This window comes from Ahaetulla prasina, chromosome 6 (genome assembly GCF_028640845.1).
Source record: "Ahaetulla prasina isolate Xishuangbanna chromosome 6, ASM2864084v1, whole genome shotgun sequence".
Lineage (NCBI taxonomy): Eukaryota > Metazoa > Chordata > Lepidosauria > Squamata > Colubridae > Ahaetulla > Ahaetulla prasina.
The window spans coordinates 94934434-94960191 of NC_080544.1; the positions used below are offsets into that span (position 1 = coordinate 94934434).

Consider the following 25758-nt stretch of genomic DNA (forward strand, 5'->3'; position numbering starts at 1 on the left):
CGTATACATATATACATATACACACATACATATACACATACAGTACACACCCGGCATATATATTATATATATTGTAGGTTTGGTGTCAGGGGTATGTCGCCCCCTCCCGCCCTGCTTTTCTCTCCCTCGTCCCTCCCTCCCTCCCTCGCTGGCCTTGCCTCTCCCCCTCCTTCCCTCCGTCCCTCCCCGTCCGTTCCTTCTCAGCTGATTCCTCCCCTCCACACACACCCCCATCCTTTCCCACAGTAGCTTCTAATCCAGACTGTATGGTATGTGGGCTGGTCACAAATCCCATGTGGTCCGACATCACTGACATGGCGGAATCCCCCTCCGAACCCGCCTGGTAGTTATTCCAGCTCGCTCAGTCTCTCCAGCCAGGCGGGGATTTATCGGACTGCCGGTCGCCTCCCTTCCCTTCTTCCCTTCCCTTCTTCCCTCCGAAGGACCGACGACAGCAGGGCATTTTTTTTCCTCGCGCGCAACCCCCCAGTTTCCAGCCCCAAGGTAAGACCCCCCCCCTTTCTTCGCAATCCGCCGTCTCCTCCACGCCTGGAAAAGCTGGAAAGGGAGGGAGGGAATATATAATATATGTATATATGCCCTGCGTGAAAACGGATTTCGATCTGCCGCTCTTCTCTCACCCACCCACCCGCGACCCCCACTCCGCGATGCCTTGGGAAAAAGCAAACGGGGCGCTTCCGATCCCAAGAACCCCAAAGCGCCCCGGTTTCCTCGCGGGGGTGGGGGTGTCTTTTCTTCTTGGCTTTTTCCAAAGTGTGCATACGTGTGTATGTTGGGACATGGGGAGGAGGGGGGGGAAGTCCTCGCGTCGTTCTTTTTTTTTTTCTCCTTCTCCTCTTCCCGATCCGGGTTCCTTTTGTTTTCAGAGTGCGAAAAATCTCCCGAGTGGGAACCGGGATTGGGGTTCAATATTTTCTTTTTTTGGGGGGGGTGGGGGGTGGGAAGCCAGGAGAAGTAAAGATCGCCGTAAGTCTCAATTGGGAGAAGATTTGGGAAGTTGAATCGGGGGCGTGGGGGGGGAAACCCGCAGGAGGTGAAGCCCCCAAGTTATTATTATTATTAGTTCCATTTTATTATATTATTATTATTATGGTGCGGTGGGTTGGGGTGTGTGAGATAACCTCTGCCGGTGCCTTTGAAACCTGCCCGGTCCATTTCTCCCCCGCCCCGCGTTTCATACTTTTCCTGCTTACTTCCATTTCTCAGCCTCGAGCGCCTTGATTCTTTCCCCAGCTTTATGGTGCTTCTTCTTCTTTTTTTTAAAGGGGAAACGGGGAGGAAGGGGAGAGAGAGAGAGAGAGAGAGAGAGAGAGAGAGAGAGAGTTTGAAAGAAGCGAAGGGGAAAGAAAGAAAGAAAGAAAGAAAGAAAGAAAGGCGAAAAGGAAACCTTCGATCGGCTTGATCGCAAGCGGCGTCCATGGCTCGGGCTGCCCGGCCGGGGGAGGGGGGGGGGGGCGGCGGCGAGGAGAAGGGAGAAGAAGAAGAAGAGATCGGCTCAGTTTCCCTTAGGAGCTGCCGAAGTTGGCCCGGGTGTTGGGCGAGGGAAGAGAGGGGCCGAGGGCGATGGTGAGGGTCAGAGGCAGGGAAGTGGGGGAGATGCGCTGAGTAACCCTGAAGGCTGCAGGGCGGAAAGGAAGGGAAAGGGAGGGAGGGAGAGGGAGAGAGGGAGGGAGGGGACGGGTTGCTCCGCGCCTGGCGGGGCTCTTTGGGAAGGAAACCCTCGTCGAGGGGGTGAGATCGGTGGGGAGGGTTTCCCCTCCGCGTTGGGCGGGTGCGGAGAGTCGCGCTCCATCCTATCCTAGCAATCCAGAGAGACTCCGCTCGGCTTTCCCCGGGAGGCTGCGAGCCTTTCTAACCACGGCAGTCAAGCTGTGACACCCCCCCCCCATACACCCCTTCCCCATCCTTTGTCGCCCCCCACCGATTTGCCTTCTTTCCCCAAAAGTAAAGGAGCGCCACATCAGGGCAAGGCGGCTTCTCTCTGGGGAAGCGGAGCATGGGCTTTGTCGTCCCCATGCTCCCTTCCCACCAATCCCCCCCCCCCAGCCCTCCTTCCTCCCTCACTCCCCCCACTCCTCGCCCAAGAGTATATAATAAGGGCAGAATCAGCCGGTTGAACTAATGAAACCGAGTGTGTGTGCTTCGAGGGCCTTTGCCACCCGCCGCGCAAGCATCGATCCCGGCTTGGGCGGATGGAGAGGAGTCATTCAGGTGGAGGCGATGCAGCCCGCGTTCCTCCCTGCGGTCGCGAGAAACCTGGAGTTTTTTTTAAAAAATAAAAAAAAATCCTGGCTCCCCCCTCCCCTCCGTTTTGGCACCACGTCTCTGTCTAGGGACACGTTGGAGAAAGCGATGGAAAGACGCAGACGGCCAGCCTGTCCTCCAGGGCTCCTCCCGTTCTCGCTGACGCCAAAAGTGAAGAAGGCTTTCTGGAAACTTTTGATTTCCTTTGCCAAATGCACAAACCTCCCACCCCTTTCTTCTCCCCACAAGAATAGCACATTGCCAGGAATTGGAATGCTGGCTGATATTCTTATTATGGTTGGTCGGCCAGATGTTTAGACTGAATTTGGCTTTTTTTTTTTTTTTTTTTTGGTCCTTATCGAGACCTAACTCAAGGACCCGGGACAGGCAGGCATGTTGTGGTTTGAAGGCCTTCAAGCTATCTTTGCAGAATGGCACAAGTGTTCCAAGGCTGCCTTTTGCAATTGACTGATGGGCGATTCTGCCAATGCCAATGGTGCGTCATCAGTGCTCCAGATGTTATTGGTATTAGTATCCTACTTTCCTAGGCCAGCCTTCTGTTTCCCCCTCCTCTTTTTAATGCTAAGCTTTATTAGCAAAATAAAAGATGCACGAGTGTTTCGGTAATTCCAATCAAAGAGGAATTCATTCTAGGCGAGAGTAGAACTTTTTCTCGGTAGCTACAACCTATGCTCTGTTCTCAATCCCCCCACATCCCTACCTCATTTTGATGGTTGATTCAGTGGAATAGCCTCTTGGTTGGAAACGGTAGAGTCTACCCCAGTGGTGGGTTTCACATAATGTTACTACTGGTTTGCCACATGCTTACTTCATGCACGCACGCGCCCAGTTCATGCACACACTTGCCTTCCACACATGTGCCCAGCCTTCTGCACACGTGCTTTGCTCGCGCATGGGCCTTCCGTGGGGAGAGGAGACTCATACGTCAAGAAACCTTCACAAGATTGGGTGCTTGTGAAGAAATGGATTTTTTCCAGTTAACCTCCAGTGTCATTTGGGGGTGTGTCCCCATCCATCAGATAACAGAGCTGCAGATACCCAGAACTGAACCTGCAACCTTCCGTTGTCTCCCGCTGACTCAGCTCCACTTAAAAATGATTCCTCCACCTTGCTTTTTTTTTTTTTAAAGTACAAACAAATGCTAACAAAAATTAGCTTGGACTTTGGAAGGAGATGGCATCAGTATGCTGATGGCATTTTGCTTGCCTTGTGTTTGGCCCAGAATCAGTGTCTGAGATCAGTAAAGGGCTGGGAGGGAGCCAGCCAACTAGCTGAGCTGATTGTGTAGTCAAATGGTGTCAGTCTGTTCTCCTTTCCTCCTGAATGAATCGTCTTCAATTGGATGACCTCCGGATGTGCTGGATTTGAACTTGCATCAACGGATGCTGTGGAGATCAAATGGTGATAATCTGGAGATCCATCTTTGACACAGTTTTGAAAATGAAGCCTTCTGCTGGCTATGACTTCTCCTGGTCTGTGGAGTCCTTGGTGCTCTCTGAGCTTGGTTGTTTTCTACCAAACTAGGTAACATCAAACTAGGTAACAGTTTGGTAATGAAATAGAATAGCAGAGTTGGAAGGGACCTTGGAGGTCTTCTAGTCCAACCTCCTGCCCAGGCAGGAAACCCTACACCACTTCAGACAAATGGTTATCCAACATCTTCTTAAAAACTTACAGTGTTGGAGAATTCACAACTTCTTCAGGCAAGTTGTTCCACTGATTAATTGTTCTAACTGTCAGGAAATTTCTCCTTTGTTCTAGATTGCTTCTCTCCTTGATCAGTTTCCACCCATTGCTTCTTGTCCTGCCCTCAGGTGCTTTGGAGAATAGTTTGACTCCCTCTTCTTTGTGGCAACCCCTGAGATATTGGAACACTGCTATCATGTCTCCCTTAGTCCTTCTTTTCATTAAACTAGACATACCCAGTTCCTGCAGCCGTTCTTCAAATGTTTTAGCCTCCAGTCCCCTAAGCTTGCAAATGTTTGCAAGAAAACAACCAAGCTCAGAGAGCACCAAGGACCCCCAACAGTTCAACCGTGAGCTACAAGTATTCTTTTTTCCTAGTCTGTCTATGCTAATTTGGATGGAGTAATCAGAATAGGGAGCCAAAGATGTTGCCGAATCTTTTCTGGGGAGATGAGGGATGCTGGGAAATGTAGTTGAGCAACATTGAGAAGGCCACAAAGTTCTCATTCTTGGATGGGATCCTAGTTGATGTGAGGCTGGCTTTGGCATAAACTTGAATTATTTCAAAGTAAGGCCTCTTATTTATTGATACTTTTTCAAAGAACTGAATGGCTTTAATGTCTTATGTGTGGGTGGCCACTAGTGTGTGTGTGTGTGTGTGTGTGTGTGTGTGTGAATGTATCCCATATTTATTTTTGCTAAAGGAGTGAAATTTCCATGCTGCACTTGAATGATCTTTTAACAGCATTTGCAAGCGGTTAGAATTTTAAAGGCCTTCTTTGCCTTTCTGGCTAGTCTTTCTAGCATTGTATCAAGACAACGATGCAAAAAAAATGTCCATGGATATTATTTCTAAAATATCTGTCCCTACACCTTGCTTCCTTTCCTGCCAATTCATACAGGTCGCCCTTGACTTACGACCACAGTTGAGTCCAAAATTTCCGTTGCTAAGCAAGATATTAAGTGAACTTTGCCCCATTTTGTGACCTTTCTTGCCACTGTTGTTAAGTGAATCACTGCAGTTAAGTGAGTAGCATGGTTGTTAAATGAATCCAGCTCTCCCATTGACTTTCCTTCTCAGAGGATTGTAAAACGGGGATCACACTGCAAACTGCATGAATGACTCAGTTGCCAAATATTTGAATTTCGGTCATGCGACTGTGGGGATGCGGCAACGGTCATAAGGGGTCATAAGTCATTCTTTCAATGCTGTTATAACTTTGAATGGTCACGAAATGAACTGTTCTAAGTTGAGGACTACCTAAATAGAAATGTATTTGCAATGACAGAGCAAGAGTCTTCCAATCCAATTGTTTATATTCAGTAGTGGGTTTCAATTTAGTTTGCTACTGGTTTGCTCGTGCGTGCACGCATGATACCTCTGCGCATGTGCAGAAGCATCCAGGCGGGTGGGCAGAGCTTCCCGCTGCTGCTACCAGTTCGCCTGATCTGAGGCGAACTGGTAGCAACCCACCGCTGTCTAGACTGTATTCCAATAATATGCCTCAGTTTGAATTAACCATTTTTGTCATTCTGGGAAAAAAATTGAACTGTAAATTGATTCAAGAAGCTGAATCTGACACATCATGCTCACTCCTGCCCCCTAAATAACAGTTAACAATTTATTGAATCGATGCGCTGCCCAATTCCCCGTGGCTCTGTGAGGTTTACAAATTGTTAAAAATATTTAAAACAAGAAAACAGCACAACGCAAAAAAGAAAAAAGAAAGAAATATGAGAGAGATAACAAGCCCTGATGGGAGGAACAAGGAAAAAAAGAAGAAAAAGGAACCATTCAACCATTTGCCAAAGACCTGAATCAAGAAACAGATTTTCAGGGCCTTGGGGAGCTCTTCAAATCTTGATATGGAACCTCATTCCAGAAAAGTGGCTTCTGTGCATTTTATTTCTAAAACATCTTTTCTGTAGTCTGTTTCCTTTCCTGCCAGTGTTTGAAATTAATCAAGCAATCCATGTTCTTCAAAGGAACCCAGGAGATCTCTCTTTCACCTGGTTATGAATATTTTGTATACCTAGCAACCAAGGCCATTGGCTGCCCTGGAATTAATATTACATTATTTGCATGTTTTAGTTGACATCTCTATCTAGAGAGAAAAAAGGCTCTGTTTATTTCTTGGGTTGCTTGAAAGAAAATTTAGTAAAATTAATTCATTTAATTTTTCTTGAATCATATACAGATTAACACAATCTCCTAGCGCCTTCAATGCTTTTAGATTACTCTGTATGCAGGTAGGCAGAAAATGTAAGGCGGGGAAATGAATTCTGTAGCCCCAGTTTTTGACTCTAGTCGTATCAGAAGGGCATGTTTCTAGTCCTTAGTGTGTGTTTGAATGCATGTGGAAGAGTCTGCTTGAAATTGCAGAAATTTCTACTAATCAGATGCCATTCTTTATTTTATTTCCTTATGTCTAGTTAAAAAAAACCTCAACAACTGTAATCAAGCACATATTTGGATATACATTTACAGGCAGACAAGCGTATAAGTCTGGACATGCAAATTAGCAGATTTACTGTAAGGCATCTTCCTATGTTTGTAAACGTACAACAGAAATGCATGCAGAAGCCAGACCATGGAGATTGCTATCTCTGTACTGTTTTTATATCTACCCTTCTGAATGTACAGTGAGCCTGATGTATCTCTGATTAAAGCAGTGAAAGAAATAGTGGAATTATATTGCTCCTCCAATCCACAGAGAACAAACTAACTTGTATGATTTTTGGCTTCATTTGTAGAAGTGGTGTAATGCTTTGCCACACTCACATCTCCTTCAAAATAAGTTACTGTATTTGATCCTTGATTTTATTCTTTCCGCAAGTACTTAGCTCATTCTCATTCTCCCTCTCTCTCTCCCTCCCTCTCTTCCTTTGTCCCTCCCTCTCCTTCCCTCTCTTCCTCTATCCTCCTTTTATGTCTCCCTCCCTCCCTTTGTCTCTCCCTCCCTCCCTCTCTTCCTATACCCTCCCTTTCTCTCTTTCCCTCTCTTTCTCTTTCTCTCTCTCCCTCCCTCCCTCCCTCTCTCCATCTCTATATCATCCATCTATGTATGTATGTATGTATGTATCTATCTATCTATCTATCTATCTATCTATCTATCTATCTATCTATCTATCTATCTATCTATCTATCTATCTATCTATCTATCACATATATATATAAAGGTAAAGGTTCCCCTTGCACATACGTGCTAGTCGTTGCCGACTCTAGGGGGCGGTGCTCATCTCCGTTTCAAAGCCGAAGAGCCAGCGCTGTCCGAAGACGTCTCTGTGGTCATGTGGCCGGCATGACTCAACGCCAAAGGCGCACGGAACGCTGTTACCTTCCCACCAAAGGTGGTCCCTATTTTTTCTACTTGCATTTTTATGTGCTTTCGAAACTGCTAGGTTGGCAGAAGCTGGGACAAGTAACGGGAGCTCACCCCGTTACACAGCAGCACTAGGGATTCGAACCGCTGAGCTGCCGACCTTTCGATCGACAAGCTCAACGTCCTAGCGTCCCCATATAGGGGAGGTCAATTTAATGAAAAAGTATGGAAGAAGGCATTGGCAGTCATAAAGAAATCCTGTACCATATGATTAGCCAATTTCTGTTGTTTTTTTAAAAAAAAATGTTTCTAGCACACTTCGTGTCTGTTCTGTCATGAAGATTAGCCCCTTGCCATTTTTAAAATGGATGAACTCATCCGCTGAGGTCATTGCTGGGATAGAAGATGATGAGCTGTTGCATTATAAAGTTTTCCAAGTTCATACATGAAATATTTTTAGTTTACATTGCCTTCATAACTTTATTTCCTTTTGAGAAATTTGTTCCGTCTTGTTTAATGGGGGAAAAAAAGGCTGTCTCCTGCAGTTGAGCTTCTAATTGCAGTTTTAAGAAATGTGGTTGAATTCAGTTATAGGTCTTGGGATGTAGAGAGCTTTATTTTAAGAATGCTGTCCTGTGGCGGGATTGGCTATTTTTCCTGTCTAGATTCTATCTTACGTTACTTGATGCCCATTTGCATCATTAGTTGGCTAGAATTAGTACATTTCTTGGCTATGATGATTTTTGTTCCATCTAATTGCCGCTGTGGCAGGAATCACTGATCTGATGAATCTTATATTAAGTAAATTTTAAAAAAAACCCAACATTTGAATTAAAAAAAAACCCAGGAGCTATATAAACACCTTTGTTTTAAAAATAAATATATCCAGACCTTCATAAAGTGAATTTTGAACTGTTTTCCAGGAAACCCTGGGTATTCTTGGAAGTTTATCAGCTTGAACAGTGAGAATATTCCCTTAAAACTGTCTTGTCTAGTGCTGCTGATGTTCTCCTGGAATGTGCAGTTACAAAGGGGGTTGGCCTCAGATATTTGGAGGCCTCCAGCAGAATAGCAAATCACCCCTCACCCCACCCACCACCCACCTCCACAATCCACACTCCAGACCAGGTGCACAAATACCTGTGGCCAGTAAAATTAGTGTGGCATCAGAGGCAGAATTTTTTTCCTGCTTCTCAAGCAGTAAAATTGCAACTATTGCAAACTCGGTATCGAACAAACAGCTGCCCTTTGTCAGTGCAAACAAACAGTATTGCTCAAAAGGTGCCAGAGAACTGCTTCTGAAAAAAGCATGGCTTTTACAGTGATTTATGCAGTGTATACATATATTTATACAGTGATTGATGGAGTTGGAGGATTTATGCAGTTGGAAGACAGAGTTAAATATGTCATCGGCTTCGAATCTCTATGTTGCCATAAACAATTTAGCCCAGCCCTCTTTAAATTCTCTTGAATTTTATCAGGTGCTGATTCATATTTGAACTTTCCCTGATTAGATTTTTGTCTTTGGGCATGAGCAATATATTTTTTTTAATTGTCACTTAATCTATAGTCCAGTTCCTTTGTGCCTAACAGTTTAAGTCTGATTAGCAGTTTCTCTGGGATCCTTGGAAAACAAGCTGATGAGGCAAGGATTCAGTGAAGGTGGAAAATGAGAACCCCATGTCACTTTTCAACTTAAGTGACTGCTTTATTCACATGCTGGAAATAAACTGTTTCAACTCCTACCCTCAAAACGATGCTACAGAGCACTGCACACCAGAACAACCAGACACAAGAACTCTTTCTTCCTGAAGGCCATCATTCTGCTAAACAAGTAATTCCCTCAACACTTGCAAACTATTTACTAAATCTACACTACTATTAATCTTCTTATCGTTCCCACCACCCATCTCCTTCCACTTATGACTGTATGACTGTAACTTTGTTGCTTGTATCATTACAATTTATATTGATATTGATTATTTCCTGATTGCTTATTTGTTCCCTATGGCTATCATTAAGTGTTGTACCTTAGAATTCTTGATGAAGGTATCTTTTCTTTTATGTACACTGAGAGCATCTGCACCAAGACAAATTCCTTGTGTGTCCAATCACACTTGGCCAATAAAAAATCTATTCTATTCTATTCTATTCTATTCTATTCTATTCTATTCTATTCGCCTCTTGGTACTCATTCTTATGTCTTTATTTTTTTTCCTTTGAACCTAAAGCAATCTTACTTAAGAAGAAATGTCTTATTTAATATTTGTTTGCAGGTTTCCAGAAATGTAGGGTTTATTTATTTACTTGGCCAATAAAACAAATTCTATTCTATTCTATTCTATTCTATTCTATTCTATTCTATTCTATTCTATGCTATGCTATGCTATGCCATGCCATGCCATGCCATGCCATGCCATGCCATGCCATGCCATGCCATGCCATGCCATTCCATTCCATTCCATTCCATTCCATTCTATTCTATTCTATTCTATTCTATTCTATTCTATGCTATTCTATTCTTTCTTTGTTCCCAGGAGGAAGCCATATTTCATAGATATATCACAAAGGTATTAGGATAGTAAGCTTTTTTTTTTTTTTTGCCTGTGGCCATATTGCAAAGTCTTTATCATATAGTTTTGGTGGGTTTCATCTAAAAGTGTTCTAAGATGTGAGGGATACTACTGGAATTAATATAGCAGAGGTGGTATTCAGCTAATTCGTACCGGTTTGGGCGAACCAGTAGTGGATATTGCGGGTGGGTCCGCCCCCACCCACCTGCTCCGGCTCTATGATGTCCTATTTAGGCATGTTTTTGAGGCTGGGACCATGCGCAGAAGGTGCGCAAGTGAGCAAAATGCATATGCAGAAGGCCGGGCACATGTGTGGAAGGTGTGCACACATGCGGCGAACCAGTAATAAGAATATTGGAAACCCACCACTTTAATAAATTCTTGTTGATAAAGGTCAAAATATTTGCTTGGAAGGTGAACAGATTTTCTCTCTAAATCAGGGGTCTTCAACCTTGGCAACTTTAAGACTTGTGGACTTCAACTCCCAGAATTCCTCAGCTAGCAAAGCTAGCTGAGGAATTCTGGGAATTGAAGTCCACAAGTCTTAAAGTTGCCAAGGTTGGAGACCCCTGCTCTAAATAATTACTTTTGAAGTAAGCAGGATCCTGTACATTCTCTTCTCTGTCTGTAGATTTCACCCAGAAGATGGTGGCATTCTTGCTTCCTTCTTCATTGGCAACCATCCTCTTTATATGAAGGACAACGATAAAGCAGAATGGGAAACTCACCAGGGCCAACTTACCACAGGACACCTTGCTGTGGCCAATTTGCTGCAGGACAACTCGCCAAAGGACGATTCAACCATTCAATTTAAATAATTAAAATGGATTTTAATTTTTGTCATTCACAATTCCTTCTGTCCCTCCTTTTGCATCCATTCGTTAATGATTCTATTCCACCATTTCTTCGATTTTAGTGTAACTCTTGTCCCACGGCAAATTGGCCAAGGCGAACTGTCCCATGGCGAGTTGGCTGTGGCCCATTGGTGGTGGTGAGTTGGCGGTGGCGAGTTGGCCCCAACAAATTGCCTGCAGTGAGTTGTCCTAGACCCATGAGAAGAGGACTGTGCCAGCATGTTTTCATCCTGTTCCTTCCTGAATGTGGGTGGACTGTTGCACAATTTCTCAGTGACTAAACAGGATTAGAAGATCTAAGCATATTTTTTTTAGAGAAAAAGCTCTTAGGAAAGTTATTCCAGGATCAGTATATAGAGGTATATTTGTTGAGCTCAACTTCCTTGATCTGTGGTGATGGAGAAGGCTCCTGTGCATTCCTTGAACAGCAAAGATGACAAGCAAGCACTGGAGCGTTTGAAACCAGATATATTTCTAGAAGGCAATATCACAAAATTCTGCTTTACTGATTTTGGCCATTCCATGTGCTCATAGTCATTGGAAAATGCAGTTATGCTTGGAATGGTCAGCAGTAAAAGGAAACAAGGTTGCCAAAAATGTGGTGCCAGATCATAAAATAACTGAAAGAAGCTGGGAAAGATCAGAAAATGTGGAGAGCTGGGCCATAAAGTTGCTGATAATTGGACACAGATGAACGGATAGCATCATCATTGCTTATTGACCCTAGCAGGAATCCTCCTGCAAATTATGTCTCTTTACTCTTCTGCTCCAGTTTCTGCTTCCCCTTACCTTGTCACTGTTCCTTCATAGTGTAGGGATCCTACCTTTGTCTCCATTTCCTCCAGCTCCTTCTCTATCCTGTCCATTTCCACCTCAATCTCTATCTCCACCATGTCCATCTTCATCATCTCCATTATATCCATCTCCATCTCCTTTATCATCTCCGTTTTCATTTTCACCTTCATCATTTCCATCTCTATCATCATTTTCATCATCTCCATCTCCTACATCTTCTTCTCTATCATATCTATTGCCACCTCAATCTCTATCTTCATCTCCATCATCTCCATCTTCTCCATCTCCTCCTCCATCTCCTTCTCTATCATGTCCACTTCCACTTCAATCTCTATCTTCATCTCCATCATCTCCATCTTGGTCATCTCCATTATGTCCATCTCCACCAGTTCCATCTCCTTCTATATCATCTCCATTTTCATCTCTATCTCCATCATCTGCATCTCCATCATCTGCATCTCCATCTCTTTTTTCATTCTCTTTCTCTGTTTCTTCTGGAAGGAGGGTGGCTAATAAGTACGAATATATATTTTTGTGCGTGGATATACCTGATAGTGGTTTATGTCTACAAAGCTATATTTTACATGTTCATGCAGTTGAATGCAAGAATAAAATTATTTTACAAAGAATTTTAATCCTTCAATATCGATGATGATGTCACAGTATTCCCCCCTCTTTTTTAGAAGGTGGTCTTTGATTAAGCATATATATCCACAAATACACATGTATATATACATATAGAAGAGTGTCGCGATAAATATGTACATATTTATCAGGGGAAAATACCTGCAGGAATAATTTCATCTTGACTTTGCAATCCCAGACTGGCAAATTAGGGAAATTAACATCTGCAGGAAGTATTTTTTCTGTGTAATTTTCTTTAGTCAGTGTTGGTGTGCATCTGCCTTCAATTCAGAATTTCTCTCTCTCTCTCTCTCCCCCCCCCCGTCTCTCTCTCTCTCTCTCTCTCTTTTTGGGGTGGGGTAAATATAGCAGTACTTGTCACATTTGGGTTTCTTGCTTTTTACTTGTGAAAGGGGCAGCTAGAAGAGAAACCAAACCGTAGTTGTTTTGTTTGTGCAGTGGTAGATAATAAAGCAACTGGCAGTATGATTCAACTTGCCATTAGCCTGTTGCTTTTCATTGTAGGAAGAAGCTTCGTTTCCCACACATCCAACTGAGAATGCGGCAGGTCACAGGAAAAGAGATAGATTGCTCTGCCAATTTAATTTCTGCACTGGCGGAGAAAGGAGGAGGACTCTGACCAGCATCAAAGTAGAATGAGTTGGTGGAGAAAAGATACAGCAGGGGTCAACAACCCATGGCTCTGGAGCCACATGTGGCTCTTTCAGCCTTTTGCTGCGGCTCCCTGTCGCCAGTCGGCTCCACAATTGTTAGGACAGGTAGAGGAAAAAGAATGGAGGAGACTCTATGATGGGGGAACTGGACTTCTGGTCGGCTCCAGAATTGAATGGGGGACATCCGGTTAGGACCTTTGTGGCTCTTTGAATGTTTAAGGATGCCGACCCCTGGGATAGAGTAAATCTTTTGTTTTCTTCACAAGCTTGCTCATTCTCTTAGAAAGAATGCTCAAGATGCCAATGGTGACAGATTAATTAACAAGATGTTATGATTCAATATTTTTTCGCTAAAATCTTCCACTTGAAAGCCCCTGGAAATTCTGATTAATTGTTAGCAACCTAGCCCCCATGGTTGAAGAGATGGAAGTTCTTAAATGTTGTTCTTTGCTGACACCTGAAATACCAAAAAAGAGTCATTAAAGCGGTCAGGACACTAAAGAGCTAACTGAGGAAAGTGCTCCTTTAAATTCTTGGAAGGAATCTAGGCATGAAAGAATTGCTTGCTGTTCGGTTACATGACTGATACTGTAAAGCATGTTCTTTCATATCAACATAGGGATTTTTGTATTGGTTTGGTGCACATTCAAAAAGAGCAACATGTAATGCTCATTTTCTTCCTTGTGCCATTTTTTTTTATCCCAGAAAGCCTAAAGTAGGTTATAACAGGCCAGATTAAATGGCTAATCTGTAGGCATAAATTACAGCTAGTCCTTCACTTATGACTTACGACCAACATTTATGTTGCTAAGCAAGAGTGAGTTTTAAGTGAGTTTTGTCCCGCCTTTCATGTCACAGTTGTTAAGTGAATCACTGCAGTTGTTAAGTTAGTAACACGGTTGTTAAGGGTAATCTGGCTTTCCCATTGACTTTGTCAGAAGATCGTAAAAGGTGATCACCTAACCCTGGGATACCTCAACCATCATAAATATGAGTCAGGTGCCAAGCGTCTGAATTTTGATTGTGTAACCGTGGGGATGGTGCAATGGTTGTAAGTGTGAAAAATGGTCATAAGTCTCTTTTTTCAGTGCCATTGTAACTTCAAATGATTACTAAATAATGATTGTAAGTCAAGGACTATCTGTACAGAATAGGAACAAGGTCTTAGAAAAAAACCCAAGAAACCATGAACCAATTCCAAGGGCAGAAGAAGGGAATACATGATACATTAAAGGTAAAGGTTCCTCCACACATGCGTGCTAGTTGTTTCCAGCTCTAGGGGTGGTGCTCATCTCCATTTCAAAGACAAAGAGCCAGCGCTGTCCGAAGACGCCTCAGTGGTCATGTGGCCGGCATGACTAAATGCCAAAGGGACATGGAACGCTGTTACCTTCCCACCAAAGGTGGTCCCTATTTTTCTCCATAAATTTTTACATGCTTTCGAACTGCTAGGTTGGCAGAAGCTGGGACAAGTCAAGGGAGCTCACTCCGTCACGCGGCATGAGGGATTCGAACCGCTGAACTGCTGACCTTCTGACTTTCTGATCAACAAGCTCAGCATCTTAGCCGCCGAGCCACCACGTAAATAATGATACAAATGTGTGTTTTCTGTTTTAGTGAGCAAGAAGTGCAATTGGGTTGGAAGTTGTTTTTGCAACTTCCAGAAATGAGGAGCAGTCATGTTTGAGTACCATTGTAGTAGGGCTTTCCTTTCTCATACTAGCTGGCTGTTTCAAGCAAGTCTAACCAATGTGTTTTGGGGAACCTGGGAATATTTTGTTTGTAGGATCTCATGGTTGCAAGGTAACACGATGCTAAAATTCTTCTTCCCAGCAGACGGCTCATGTATCAAAAGAGTTTTGTCACTCCAGTCGGTCCCCACGGTCCAAAGCTATGTGGAACAAGGGCAGCTTTTCAAACCTGGAGGGAAACAGGAGCTGATGGATGTGCAATGATAATAGGCCATCTACAGGCTGGAATGTTTGTCTCTTTGAAAGATAAAAGACTTTCAACAGATTTTCTTTCCTCCCCCATGTAATAAGCAAACAATGGTTCCTCCAGCTTTTGGTGCCTCTACAACTACATCCATATCTTTGGTTTAAAAAATGGTAAAGTTTGCTTCAATCAATGAGCTTGATTTCTGGTGATTACAGCTATTTCACAGCTGAGAGTTCCTTTGTGGGATACAAGTGGAAGAAACAAGTAGAATAAATATTTCTCATGATGTACAGTAGCTTTTTTGACAATATGAAAGTGGCCTGTTGTCTTTGGGACTGGGATGGTTTACAACCTGGAATTTTTTAGTGGCCTCTTGTTCAAGTAATAATCTCGTCTAGTCTTGGTTACATCAAATTCAGTTAGCTGCTTTTTTCTATATAGTTGGGAGACCAGAAGGAGAAGCTGTTGGCAATTCAATGAGGTAATTCATACTCTAACAGAGAAGGCACCCCAGCGCTTTCCTCAAACCCTTGTTTTTAATTTTTTTTTTGTAATTTTAACCTGTTTTTCTATTTATAAATGTTGAATTTTCGTTTTATCTTGAGGTAAGCACTCAGAGTCACCTGAACTTCAAAATGGAGGCAATTAAATTTGATAAGCAAACAAACCAATCAATAAAAAAGTGATGACAATGTAGAAAATTTCCCATAAGTCATCTCCTACTTTCATCAGATTTCAGAAGAACATGGAACTGGCGTCATGCAGTAATTGACTCAGTTGTCTTTCATTTCTTTCCTTTTAAAGTTTGTCTACTATGAGGAAATTCTTGCTGTGGTTTGAGAGGATGTTATCTAGAAATAAAGCCAATTATATACCATATACAAACTAAAGGAAATGTGGGTTTCTTTATTATTTAAATGCCACATCAAGAAAACCTTCCTGATGATCTCCAGTTCTTTCCTTGGTAAGATAAAAGGTAAAAGTTCCCCTTGCACGTATTCCTGACTCTAGGGGGCAGTGCTCATCTCCATTTCAAAGCCAAAGAGTCAGCACTGTAGCCGGCATGACTAAATGCCAAAGGTGCACGGAACGCTGTTACCTTCCCACCAAAGGTGGTCCCTATTTTTCTACTTGCATTTTTTACATGCTTTCGAACTGCTAGGTTGGCAGAAGCTGGGACAAGCAACGGGAACTTACTCTGTTGCGTGGCATTAGGGATTTGAACCGCTGAGCTGCCAACTTTTTGATTGACAAGCTCAGCATCTTAGCCACTGAGCCATTTACTTACTTACTGCCTTACCTCCTATTAAACTGGAATCCATCATGCTTTCTTAAACTACTTTTTTTTACTTTGAATAAAAAGAAGCCTTGGCAAAGGAAAGGAATGGAGGTGCTCTCAGCAATCCTCCATTGGAGGCAAAACATTATCTGGCTGAAAGAGGGAATACTTTGCTGCGTGTTGCAAAGTAGCACAAGTAGTACCACCCATGAAGTCAGGAGATGGGAACTATCACAGTGGCATCTGTTGAGGTTTAGCTCAAAGCCATCTAATAGTTAAAATGTTTCCTCTGCACTTTGTTATTATTTGATGTGCACAATAACTGGTTTTCCAGATTGGCTTCCCTTCTGGTAACAGTAGATTAAGCGGAGGCCAGGTTTTTCCTGAGGTGTAGAGGCAAAAATGATAAAGAGAAACCTTCATCGGTTATCTCTGGCCAGGGTCAAACCCAGACGGAAGAGAGATTATTCTTGAAGACAATCACTGCTTTCTCAACAATCCATTTAAGTCTTGTCTGTTTAAGTTTCTCGACAGCACAACAGGCTGCAACAGTGGAAAGTTTTGAGATGAAATCTCTGCAGCCAGATGTGAGTTCTGGTAAAGGGCAAACTACTATCTTTAAAGCGCTCCATGGCATAGGGCCGGGTTACTTACAGGACCGCCTACTGCCACCGATTGCCTCCCACCGACCCGTACACTCTCACAGAGAGGGACTCCTTAGGGTGCTGTCCGCCAGGCAGTGCCGACTGGCAACACCCAGAGGAAGGGCTTTCTCTGTGGGGGCTCCCACCCTCTGGAACGAGCTTCCCCCAGGGCTGCGCCAACTTACCGACCTCCGAACCTTCCGCCGCGAGCTTAAGACACATCTATTTATTTGCGCAGGGCTAGCCTAGGGTTTTTAGTTTTAAATTTAGTTTTAATGGGGTTTTATACTATTTTAGTGATATTTTAATTTCGGCCTAATTAATAAGTTTTTTAATTGTTGTTTTTATTTGTATTATTCTTATGTTTTTATTTGGCTGTACACCGCCCTGAGTCCTCCGGGAGATAGGGCGATATAAAAATTCGAATGAATAAATAAATAAATAAATATGGAAAGAAAGAGCAGACAGTTGAAAGAGCAGACAGTTGAAAGTAACAAGGATATGCTTCTACACCCTCAGGTTGTAGTCCTTGGCATAAGAATAGGGGTGATGAAAGTGTGCCTTTATTTCCTCCTCCCTCCTCCGTCTGTGAAATGTTAAAGGAAAAAAATGGTGTCATGAAAGTTGTTGCCCAAGGCAAGGAAAGACACCTCACCGTTCCAATTAACAGCAGCAGAGCTGTTGTTAAAATCAGATGGGTTCTACTCAGCCTACTGATTTCTCAGCCTTTGGAATCTGTAAGTTTTTACTAGCTGCTCTAGTGGAGTTAATTTAACTGCTTTCCTCTCCACCTCCATATGGTTGCCCATTTTTAGACAAGCTCAAAATCCACCCTTTTTGTCTGCCCACTTGCTAAAATATAAAGTAAAGGTTCTCCTTGCACATATGTGCTAGTCGTTCCTGACTCTAGGGGGCAGTGCTCATCTCAGTTTCAAAACCGAAGAGCCAGCGCTGTCCGAAGACGTCTCCATGTTCATGTGGCCAGCATGACTAAACGCCAAAGGTGCATGGAGCGCTGTTACCTTCCCACCAAAGGTGGTCCCTATTTTTTTACTTGCGTTTTTAACGGGCTTTCGAACTGCTAGGCTGGCAGAAGCTGGGACAAGTAACGGGAGCTCACTCCGTTACACGGCAGCACCAGGGATTCGAACCGTTGAACTGCCGACCTGACAAGCTCAGCGTCATAGCCACTGAGCCAGTGCATCCCTTTATTAAAATATATACATGCTGAAGTATCACTGATTCCTAAAAGAAAACTTGGGCAAATATGACTCATTTTACTTTCCAAGATCTGGTTTGTGCATTTACCCGGATTCCTAATTATGAAGAAAAAAGAGGTTCCCCCCCTCCCTCTTGTCTCTTTCATTCTCCATTCTTCCTTAAAATGTAAGAGGGCAAGAGCTCAGATGACTATTTAAAATAGAATTGGATAGGAAATAGCAGGAGTTCAAGGACAGGAAGGAACCAGTAAAAATGGCAAACTGGTTCTTAGATCTTTCCCAGGAACCCCTCCTCTTGGTTAGGGAAAAAAAAACCCTGAATGTTTTCTAAACCTACATTTCAGTTATAAAAAGTAATTCCACAGCCTCTTTGGGGAGAATTTTTAGAGGCTTACAGTCAGATGAACATGAATTCAGCCTGAAGGCTTTCTCGGGAATGAATAAAGGCCTTGCTTTTTTAAAAATCCCAGTGGGATGGGGGAAATGGCAGGAGTTCATGTAAAGAATTGGTATTTTTCATCCCCTCTCAAAAAAAAGCTGAGGTTACAGAAGAAAAAATGGGATTTCCCCTCCCCACCATCCCACCATCCCAAACCGTAGGTACGGCTGAGAGAGAGCATTCTATATTTCAGGAGTGAGAAGTATGGAAACTGGTGTATGTCCTTTTAAGTGGAACATTTCTGGATCTTGTGATGAACATTGAATGGCTGGAAATTCAACATATATGTATGTTAGTGCCTAAAACAGACATGTAATGCAGAGGTGGGATTCACTTACCTTCCCTATCGGTTCGCAGATGTGAGCACACACTCCTCCTCTGCACATGCGTACGGTCTTCTGTTCATGCACAGTGCCCATGCATTACGTCCAGGCGGGTGGGTGAAGCTTCGTGCAGTCGCCGCTATTGGTTTGACCGAACCGGAGAGAACCTGTTGATTCCCACCACTGAATGATGCCATCAAGTGAAGCTTGGATGGATTTGTGCTTTGTACAATCCCGATGGGGAGGGAGAGGAAAGATTTTGATGCAAGTAACAGTAGATGCTCGGAAAATTTGAGGCATTGCTACTACAGTCATAAGTATTTTATTAGAAGTTTGTAAAGCAGTTGGTGCATGTCAAAATTGCACTAAAGTGTTAAATCAAGTTGTGCTGAGTTCTTTTTTTTTTTGGTCAATATTCAGTCTGTTCCTCTTTTTCATTCGTAACATTCCTGAAATCCGTGGCCCTTTTTTTCTTAATGTAATTTTTCACATTCCACTTGAAGTTCCCTGGTCGATATTTTTGTACTGAAGGTTTACCTTTATTTTCTTTTTAAAATAAATTCAGAGAGCTGAGAACAAAACACACCCTGTAGGTTTGCTATAATGCTGTTTTTAACCATAAAAGGATCATATATTTATGTCAGTCCTGGGAAGAAAGAAGTTGAGCTGCTAACTAGTCAACACTTTATAATCTTATACAAAGAGAGTATAACATACTGTATTTTTCAGACTATAAGACACTCCGAAGTATAAGACGCACCTAGCTTTTGGGGAGGAAAAAAAAAATCTGCCTCCGCCTCCCAGTAATTTGCCTCCTTGCAGCAAACAGCATGGTCAGCTTCAGCATAGCCTGATTTAGCATGAGTAGCTGACTGGCGGTTGGATCTGCCTCCCAGAATACCACTGATCAGCTGTTCCAGGCTGCGGGGATCACCGCCACCCATTGCCGCTGCCACCTATCGCCGCCTCTGTTTGCCCCATTTTCAGCCTCCATGCACCCCATTTTTGCCCTACACGTGTCCCATTTTTGGCCCATTCCAGGTGGCCTATCCCTGCCGCCTGGAACGAGCCAAAAATGGGGTGGGCGGAGGCTGAAAATGGGGCATGCGGAGGCAGCGATAGGTGGCAGCAGCAGTGGGTGGCGATGGCACCAATGGGTGGCAGCAATCCCCACAGCCTGGGACAGCTGATAGGAAGCAAATCCAACCGCCAATCAGCTGCTCATGCTAAATCAGGCTGTGCTGAAGCGAACCACACTATTTATTGTTTGCTGCAAGGAGTGGGGGCTGGTGGGTGGGCAGGGCTTCAGCAGCATTTGCTGTATAAGATACAAAGACATTTCCACCCACTTTTTTTGGGGGGGGAAGTGCTTCTTATACTCCGAAAAATACGGTACATGTAATCCTTGATTTACAACCAAAATTAGGACCAGAATTTCCATTGCAAAGCAAAACGGTCATTAAGTGGCACATTTGCTACATTTGGTAAGTCAAATGGTGACCTAGGGACTTTGCAACCATCATAAATGCACGCTTAATACTACTACTACTACTACTACTACTACTACTACTACTACTACTACTAATATTTTAATTTGTATACCGCCTTGCTCCCGAAGGACTCAGGGCGGTGAACAGCCATATAAAACAACAATCAAAACGTACAAATACAAATAAATACAAATACAAATAAAACAATAGTTAAAAAACTTATTAAATTTGGCCCAAATTTAAAATACATTTAAAAACCCAAAAAACTAATTAAGAATTAAAAACCATAAAACATCTAAAAATTCTATGCCAATCCCGCGCGGACAAATAAATAGGTCTTAAGCTCGTGGCGAAAGATCCGAAGTCAGGAAGTTGTCAAAGTCCAGGGGGAAGTTTGTTCCAGAGGTTGGGAGCCCCCACAGAGAAGGCCCTTCCCCTGGGGGCTGCCAGCTGACATTGCTTGGCTGACGGCACCCTGAGGAGTCCCTCTCTGTGAGAGCACACGGGTCGGTGGGAGGCAAACGGCGGCAGTAGGCAGTCCCGTAAGTAAACCAGTCCTAAGCCATGGAGCACTTTAAAGGTGGTAACCAGCACCTTGAAGTGCACCCGGAAGACCACAGGAAGCTAGTGCAGCTTGCGCAGGATTGGTGTTATATGGGACCTCCGAACAGCTCCCTCTATCACCCGCGCAGCTGCATTCTGGACTAACTGAAGCCTCTGGGTGCTCCTCAAGGAGAGCCCCATGTAGAGAGCATTGCAGTAGTCCAGGCGAGAGGTAACAAGAGCATGAGTGACTATGCATAAGGAATCCCAGTCAAGAAAGGGGCGCAACTGGCAGATCAGGCGTACCTGATAAAAAGTTCTCCTGGAGACGGTCGCCAAATGTTCTTCAAAGGACAACCGTCCATCCAGGAGAACGCCCAAATTGCGCACCCTCTCCATCGGGGCCAATGACTCGCCCCCAACAGTCAGCCGTGGTTGCAGCTGACTGTACCGGGATGCCGGCATCCACAGCCACTCCGTCTTGGAGGGGTTGAGCTTGAGTCTGTTTCTCCCCATCCAGACCTGTACAGCTTCCAGACACCGGGACAGCACTTCAACAGCTTTGTTGAGGTGGCCTGGGGTGGAAAAGTACAGCTGCGTGTCATCAGCGTACAGTTGGTAGACCCCAAAGCCACTGATGATCTCACCCAGTTGCTTCATATAGATGTTGAACAGGAGAGGCGAGAGAATCGACCCCTGCGGCACCCCATACATGAGGTGCCTCATAGTCGACCTCTGCCCTCCTGCCAACACCGTCTGCGACCGGTCGGAGAGATAGGAGGAGAACCACCGAAAAACGGTGCCTCCCACTCTCAAACTCTCCAGTCGGCGCAGCAGGATACCATGGTCAATGGTATCGAAAGCCGCTGAGAGGTCTAACAGGACTAGGGCAGAGGAATAACCCCTGTCCCGAGCCCTCCAGAGATCATCCACCAACGCGACCAAAGCTGTTTCCGTGCTGTATCCAGGCCAAAAACCGGACTGGAACAGGTCTAGATAGACTGTTTCATCCAGGAACTGGGGTAGCTGACATGCCACCACACTCTCTACAACCTTCGCCACAAAGCGAAGGTTGGAGACAGGACGGTAATTACCTAAAACGACTGGGTCCAGGGAAGGCTTCTTGAGGAGGGGTCTCACCACCGCCTCTTCCAAGACGGGAGGGACAACCCCCTCCAACAAAGAAGCATTAATCATTCCCTGGAGCCAGCCCCATGTCACCTCTTGTGTGGCCAGCACCAACCAAGAGGGACACGGGTCCAGTAAACATGTAGTGGCATTAAGCCTTCCCAGCAATCTGTCCACTTCCTCGGGAGTCACAAGATCAAACTCATCCCAAACAGTCTCAACAAGACGAGGCTCTGACGTTTCACCTGAATCTACCCAATTTTGGTCTAAACCATCCCGAAGCTGAGTGATTTTATCGTGCAGATACACACTAAAATCCTCGGCACGTCCCTGCAAAGGGTCATCCTGCACCTCCTGCTGCACGAGAGAGTGGGTCACCCGAAACAGGGCGGCCGGGCGGTTATCTGCTGATGCAATAAGGGAGAAAACATACATACGTTTAGCCTCCCTCAATGCCACTAGGTAGGTCTTAATATATGACCTAACCAGTGTTCGGTCGGCTTCGGATTGGCTAGACCTCCAGGCACTGTCTAGGCGTCTTTTCCAGCGCTTCATCTCCCTCAGCTCCTCAGAAAACCAAGGAGTTGGTTGAGACCTGCGCCGGGTCAGAGGCCGCAAAGGCACGACACGGTCCAGAGCCACAGCCGCGGCCCGTTCCCAGGCCACGACTAATTCTTCGGCTGTGCCGCGGGCCAGGTTCTCAGGAAATGGCCCAAGCTCCGTCAGGAACCTCTCCGGGTCCATCAGGCGCCTGGGATGGAACCAACGCATTGGCCCTGTCTCCCTGCGGTGTTGAGTAGCGGTCCGAAAGTCCAGACGAAGGAGAGAATGATCCGACCATGACAAAGGTTCGATGACTAAATCACCTAATTCCAGATCATTCATCCACTGACCCAAGACGAAAATCAAATCTAGTGTGCCTCCCCCGATGTGAGTAGGGCCGTCAACTACTTGAATCAGGTCCATGGCCGTTATGGAGGCCAAGAACTCTCGAGCCGCCGAAGATGCCACGCCGGCTGATGGCAAGTTGAAATCCCCCATGACCATCAGTCTAGGGGTCTCAACCGCCAACCCGGCAAGCACCTCCAACAGCTCAGGCAGGGCTGTTGTCACACAGCAAGGAGCCAGGTATGTGATCAACAAGCCCACCTGAGTCCTACGACCCCACTTCACACAGAGGGTTTCACAACCAGCTATCTGAGGTACAGTGGTCTCCCTCGGTTCCAGGCTTTCCTTAATAACGACCGCCACCCCTCCACCCCTACCTTGGGCCTTTGGCTGATGGAATGCTCGGAAACCTGGTGGGCACATCTCAACTAGGGGAATCCCCCCTTCTGTGCCCAACCAGGTTTCCGTAATGCCCAATGCTTGTTGCCAAAGATCCCAAATTTTGATTATATGACTGTGGGGATGCTACGATGGTCATTAGTATGGCCAGTTTATAAGTCACTTTTTTCAATGCCTTTGTAACTTTGAATGGTTGCTAACCAAATGTTTATCAGTTGAGGACTACCTGTATTTTTAAAAATCCATAGCATTTGTCACTAAACCAGTTTAATATATGCGCTTTGAAAAGAGTCCTAATGAAGATACACCACTTCAAAAGTTATATATATATATATATATATATATATATATATATATATGTGTGTGTGTGTGTGTGTGTGTGTGTGTGTGTGTGTGTGTGTGTGTGTGTCCAACCTTGGTGACTTTAAGACTTGTGGACCTCAGCTCCCAGAATTCCTCAGTCAGCATGGATAGCTGAGGAATTCTGGAAGTTGAAGTTCACAGGTCATAAATTTGCCAAGGTCAGACAACTCTGGACAGGAATTGAATTTGTTAATCTCAATCAATCAATCACAATAGAGCTGGAAGGTACCTTGGAGATCTTCTATTCCAACCACCTGTTCTAAGCAGGAGACTCTATGCCCTTTTAGATAAGAGGCCATCCAATCTCTTCTTAAAAACCTCCAGTGATGAAGCACCCACAATTTCTGAAGGCAAGCTGTTCCACTGATTAATTGTCCTTATTGTTAGGAAGTTTCTCCTTAATTCCGGGTTGCTTCTCTCCTTGATTAGTTTCCATTTATTGTTTCTTGTCTTGTCTTCTGGTGCCTTGGAAAATAAGTTGACCCCCTCTTCTTTGTGGCAGCCTCTCAAATACTGGAATACTGCCATTTTTTAACCCCATCTATAGTTATTACTCCTATATATATAGTAACAACCCCTATATATACCGTATATACTCGAGTATAAGCCGAGTTTTTCAGCACGTTTTTTGTGCTGAAAAACGTCCCCTTGGCTTATTTATTTATTTTATTTATTTATTTATTCAAATTTATATACCGCCCTATCTCCCGAAGGACTCAGGGCGGTTCACAGGCAGATAAAAAACATATATATACAAGTTAAGAAAACCATTAAGAAAACATATTCAGAAAGCCTGATTATTAAAAATAATATAAATATTAAAACCAATTAAAACCCCTATAAAATTTAAAAATTTAAAATTTAGAAAATTTAAAAAACTAGTCCAGTCCCGCGCAGATAAATAAGTGTGTTTTAAGCTCGCGACGGAAGGTTCGGAGGTCTGGAAGTTGACGGAGTCCTGGGGGGAGTTCGTTCCAGAGGGTGGGAGCCCCCACAGAGAAGGCCCTTCCCCTGGGCGTCGCCAGACGACACTGTCTAGCTGACGGCACCCTGAGGAGTCCCTCTCTGTGAGAGCGCACGGGCCGGTGAGAGGTATCCGGTAGCAGTAGACGGTCCCGTAAGTAGCCCGGCCCTATGCCATGGAGCGCTTTAAAGGTGGTTACCAGAACCTTGAAGCGCACCCGGAAGGCCACAGGTAGCCAGTGCAGTCTGCGCAGGATAGGTGTCATACGGGAGCCACGAGGGGCTCCCTCTATAACCCTCTATAACCGGCTTATACTCGAGTATATACGGCTTATACTCGAGTTTTTTTTTTCCTTCTTTTTTTCACATTATACCGGATGGCGCAAACTTGGCGGGCTTTTGCATTAGCGCGGGGAAGCCCTGCCGGTGCAGTGAGAGGGCGGGGCAGGGGAGCCGCCAGCCTTCTCGGCTGAGGGAGGGAGGGTTTCCCCGACCGGTAGCTGCCTCATTTCCCACCCTCGGCTTATACTCGAGTCCCCAGTTTACCCCAGTTTTTTGGGGTAAAATTGGGGACCTCGGCTTATACTCGGATCGGCTTATATTCGAGTATATACGGTAGTTATCTCTATACTGGATAACTTGGTGTGTAGAGTTATCCAAACTGGAAACTTTACAGATGTAGTAAAAGTAAAGAGAGGCTCCTCTATATCTGGTTAAGGAAGTCAAGACATTTGCTTTCTCAGTGTCAACACCAATGTAGAGATTCTGGATGACTTTTTTTCCACTTGCCAATTAGCCAGGATACTTTTTGAAGACATGTATTGTTTTGTCTGTGGTATGTTTATTTTTGTAATCTCTACTGTTTTGTTTTTCAATTGAATATACTACTACTGTAAATGACATGAACCTGGCTCCTATATCATGCATTGAGTTTTGTTTGGTTTTCATAATGTATTGGGAGACCTCAAACAACTATAGTATGTGAACCAGAGGCAATGGCTTAGTACGATGTGTGAACCAAGCCAAGAGTATTTGCTCAACTGTTCATTCAGCAGCCAAAACAAATTTAATATAAAACGTCTTTGTTCGTGAAGCTGGCAAGATGGGTCTACAATATATCCACCACTTAAGCGATTTGTGTTTTTAATTTGTTTAATTCATGGGAGCAGTTAAAGCAACAGTGCCCTTTATCAAAAAGTGAAAGTGATTGTGAACATATCCATGCATGCCAGTATGCATGAACATTTATCGTTAGAGAAAAGTGAACTGTGCATCAGGATACAGGACAAATGGGCTAGTTTTGCACAGCATGATCAAAGGTGACTA

General features: G+C 44.3%; 1 protein-coding gene across 1 annotated transcript in view; it reads left to right on the forward strand.

Moving 5' to 3' along the window:
* Positions 1-260: 260 nt before the first annotated feature.
* The window catches only part of FNDC3B (fibronectin type III domain containing 3B), a 360647-nt gene continuing 335149 nt past the window's right edge, over positions 261-25758 (forward strand). Inside the window, exon 1 of the mRNA XM_058187252.1 lies at positions 261-504. The gene's annotated coding sequence lies outside the window, so the exon portion shown is untranslated. The remainder of the gene's footprint in view (positions 505-25758) is intronic.